Consider the following 4962-nt stretch of genomic DNA (forward strand, 5'->3'; position numbering starts at 1 on the left):
TAGCCTCCTGTTAATAAAAAGACAAAGTAAATTTTGTTTAAACACCGTGATGAAAGCAAATTGAAAAATGTTTACCAAATGTTAGGCTTCCAATTTAAAGTGTGGATGAGACATCTTTTTTGGAATTGCACACACAAAATGTCTAATGTAGAGAATAACAGAATTTATTTGCAATTTTAATTTTCCTGAGATGGCTTTACAGCTCCCACTCTCCAAATGATTATATGGCGTTTTAGTCTATTAAAATTATCTTGAAAGGTTGAGGGTGCAGCCCATATTAGAAAATATTTTGTTTATAAAACTCCTACAGTACTCCTAGTAGTCATTTTAAAATGTATGTCTGAAATAGTTATGTAAGAAAAGCATTTGAAATTTTTTTACAATATATATTGGGAATGTTTTCACTTATATAAATAACTACTGATAATATGACTTATGAAAAAATTATTACTACCATATGTGGAATATAGTGACTTCTAAACAGATTTAAAAAGAAAAAACCCTACAAACCCAGAAAATGTGTATATCTGTCTTTAGAAATTAGTGTTTATATCACAACCGTGATTTGTGAATAAAGAAAAATGGTTTGTAATATCAAAATAAAAGCTTAGTCTGAAAAGGTACAAATCCGTTGGTGTTCCAAGTCATTTTGCTTTCCCTGCTCGCAGTGTGGGTGCCAGGGCAGTGCCCACGGTGTCCCCATGGCCCTGTGCCCACGGTGTGCCCCAGAGCTCTGCCCGGGGGGCACGGGGCTGTTCCTGCTGGGGCTGGTCCCACCCGGTGCCAGCCCTGCCCCTGGGGTGTGTGGGGCTGCTGGCTGTCCGTGTGTCTGTCCCCGTGTCCGTGCCCAGCGTGGGACAGCCAGCCGGGCACTGGGTCAAGGTTTGCTGCCAAGGATGACAAGTTCCACCAGCAGCAGCAGCTCTGTTTTCCAGGCAGCACTGCATGGTGCTTGGGGAGTAACTGGGGTTTGTTCACAGGGGTGGAAAAGGAATCTTCCACACTTCCAGATGCCAGTTATCCTCCCACTGAGCTGTCGCTTTCATGGCCAGAGCCTGTTTCTGTGCACAGCAGGGGCAGGGAAGCAAGCAAAGATTGCTGGTCCAGAGGCTCCTCCTGGCACTGCCAGGCTTGTTGCCCAAGCCACAAGCAAGGTGTCCACGTGCTGTAGTTCTATGCCCATCAGCCCAGCAGGTCCAGATGAGGCTGCTGAGGGTACCTTGTGCCATGTCACATGCCTGCCAACAGAATTCTGTGACTCTTCTACCTGGGTTCCCATTTTACTCTAATTTGGCAGAGGAAGGCCAGACAGAGAGAAGGGATTCAATATTGCTTGGGTTGCAGTTTAGCAGGAAGTTTTATTCTACCAAGTGCCTGAATCCTTTCAGAAAGCTAAAGAGAAGAAACCTTGATATTTGCCAGGAATGGTGGGGAGATATTATGCTGTGCTTAATTTAAATCTTTATATGACATAGAAGCACTAAATGTCCAAGTGCACTCTCGTGCATATCAGCTATGATGGATGCATTGCACTGCTTGCCTTGGTGGCTGGATGAATGACTGAGGTGGAAATGCTGGGTAAGATTTGGGCTGAAGGCAGGCAAGAAACATCTGGGCAGATAAACACAAGTGGGACACATAGACACACATGGAGAACCTGAAATGCCACACAATTTTTACATCATTGGATTAATCTGCTTTTGTCTGGTATCATTACTTATGTCTAATGCAGTGCTGCTTCCTTTCTTAGCCAACACATGATAATTTAGCAAAAACTTTGTTGAACAATTGGCCAGAGAATGAGGAAGGCCCCACATGTAACCAAAAGACAAAAGGCAGTCATCTTTGCAGGGTATTTTTATTCCAATTATTTAAAGTTCCTATACAGCTTTAATTGTCTAGCTAAAATTAAATTAAAGCTTCATAGAAGATCTTAGAGCTGCCCCTGTGTAGGATGTTCTGTACTACTCTGTCCTTGGTCATCTTTTTGGGCATTCAAGTTATTAGCTTCTAATTTGGGTAAAATTTTAGGATTTTTTTTTTTAGCTAGAATTTAATTTTCTTTAACTTTCTGGGAACCTTGTCTTCAGTTTCAATTGCTGTCATGTCATATTGCTGTTTCTTGCCTCAAGTGATTTTTTTGCAAGTTTGACATGTTCCTCTTGCCACATTTTTTCAGTTTTACAGTACAGATGCATGAAGAAAAAAGGCTGTGCAAATCATTTCCTCCCTAAAAGTAGAGCTGAAATACCATCATTTTGGTAGGTGCAAGGGAGAGAAGAAAGAAGAAGGAAAAAAGTAAAATAAAAAGTAACCTTGTTTCAGTGGGAAGAGAAGATTCGAGTGGGAGGTGAGATCAGAAGGGAGACAATGATTTTGGGAGGTCTTTGAAGAATTTATGAAAGTGTCATCAAAAAGAGTCATTTTCCAGTATTATAAAAGTTTATCTTGATGCTTCATTTATACCTAAAGGGCATATGCTTCACCTCTCACTGTAACAGGAGCTTTGTGCTGAGTCCTTCCAGACTATGCAGGCAGCTTTCATGCCTCTGCAGCACTTCCCCAGTGCTCTGCATACCAATAATTGTCTCACAGCACTTCACAAAAAGCACAATGGATGTGGACTAGGATCAGAGGAAGAGATGGGCAGTATATGCTAGCATACCATCAACTTGAGTCTTTTCCTGAGGTAAGACAGAGATGAGCACTGGGAGGTAAAATATTAGAAGTGCTTTTAGATTCAAGAGCTCATCCTTATTTTCTCACATGGAAAAGAAAGGTTTTTATTTCACGCTGTATTTAGTTCTGTAGGGATATTTCCTGTATGCACACAGAGGATGAGTGCCATGCCATGGCAGTGCAGTTGTGGCAGGGATGTGACTCCCTGGCTGGGACACAGCTCCTGCTGGCAGCAGGGCAGTGGAACACACGTTTGCCCACTTGTGAAGGGCAGATACTTAGAATTATATCCATGAAGGGACCTGGAAATAACAATGTCATTTGAGGTGTCCAGGCAGGCAGCATTCAGGGCCAGAAGCTCCTGCTCAGCTGCTGTTTAGCTCTCCACAGGAGATGCTGTCACTCTTCAGGTTCCTACCTCATGTCCAGCCAGGGCACTCAGGGTAGGTGACCTTGCTTTGAGTGCTTTGCAGTGCCTGGCAGGGCACAAAGAATGAGTTTTGTGTGGAAGGGAGGTGGAGGTGATTGCAATGCCCACTGACATCATGTTCAAGGCATTCACAAATGCATGTGGGAGATTGCTTTTGGAAGTCTTCTCTTGGCTCAGTTTATACAGGATTTTTTTCCACAAGTAGTTGCCATGAGAATATTGGGTTAGGTTGTTCTCAATTCTTCTGCTAAAGACCCTCCATTTCACTTAAATAATTAGTCATTGAGAAACACTTCTAGAGTGGTCTGCTGGCTGGGACTCTGCCCTGGATTGCAGTCCCTGCTCCACATCCCAGTGAATAAATCCTGCCTCCATGACCCCACTGCCAGCTTAAAGAGGATCAGGGGACAGTGGTGTCCCTTCTCCATCCCACGGGACACACTGGCTCCTCATAGCTCCTATTCCAAAAGGGATTTACAGCTGAAAATCCAAACTGGAGGAAAGCTTGTTGTGAAGGTGCTTTAGAGCCCCACAGTTTGCTCTGTGAGCTGGAATTTACCCTTCACTGCCTGGGCAGCCTCTGTGCCTGGCCAATTTAATGATTTCACTCTGTAACAACAGGCCTGTGAGTCTGGAGTTCAGGATGTAAGAAAACTGTTAAATAAAACATAAGTGAATGCAAAAATAATCATTTAATGGACATTATGAAAGGACAGTAAACCAAACAGTTCAGTCCAATGGATGATGTATAACATCTAAACAAATATGACAACTAATTAAGGATTAGGTTCTGTGTTTTGGATGACAGGCCTTATAAAAATGAACAGCTAGGTTATGTTGGGGGAAAAAAAAAGCTGCATTTTGCAAATGTCAGGCAGACAGCTCAGTAAGCAGAAAAGCTCAGTTATCCAATTAAAATAAATGTGCAGTGTTCTCAATATAAAGAGCTAAAGCATCCTTATGTCGAGGAGTTAAGATGCTGAAATATAAGTGGAACAAAAAGTGCTCTCTATAAAGAATAATGCAATCTATCAAGATTAACATTTTGCATGCTGGCAAAGGCAGATAGTAATGTGTTTCAATTCCTGAAATTGGAAACATTAGACTAAGATCAGTACCAATTTAAACCCCAGGTAACCCCAAATATTGAATTGAATTAATTATTTACAACCACAAAGGGCTAATAACTTGCCCTGATGCCTTCTATGGGAAATAGATATTTACAGTAGGTGCTCTCCTATTCCCCATAATCCTCCCTGGTACTTCATGTGAAATGTAATTACAAGTTGCATAAATGCAATTTAGGAAAAAGTCTTCCACTAGAAATAATTCTGATTTATTCAGGAGTTTGATTCCTGTCCTGAGGAAGAATGAGGCTGATTTGAACATTGTCATGTGCATGGAGTGTCAGGGGGAGGCCATAAAGTTTCAAGGCCACCAGTAGGGGACATAGTTAAACCTAATTTTTTTGTTGCTTTCTAACAAAAGGAGGTTATTGTATAACAGTGGAAAGCAAGCAGTAGGGAGGGACCACAATAACAATTAAACTAGGTTGCACTTGATTTGTAGGACAAAAAGATTCCACTATCTACACTTCCAGCAGAGCATATTTTTTTTAACCTAAGATTGAAACCTGTTCTTTGATGCAGGTCTTCAAAATAAGAATTTCTAAGGCTGGAAACGTGTAACAAAATTTCTAAAAGGATATTCAGTTCAAGGTATTTTCAACAGAATTAACATGAAACATATGGATTTTCTGGTGGTTTATAAAGCAGAAAGCAGAACATTATTACTAGGAGGGAGGCTTTACCAGAGCATTAAAATGAAATTCAAGTTTGTGAGGTGCCTGACAT

This window comes from Zonotrichia leucophrys, chromosome 14 (genome assembly GCF_028769735.1).
Source record: "Zonotrichia leucophrys gambelii isolate GWCS_2022_RI chromosome 14, RI_Zleu_2.0, whole genome shotgun sequence".
Classification (NCBI taxonomy): domain Eukaryota; kingdom Metazoa; phylum Chordata; class Aves; order Passeriformes; family Passerellidae; genus Zonotrichia; species Zonotrichia leucophrys.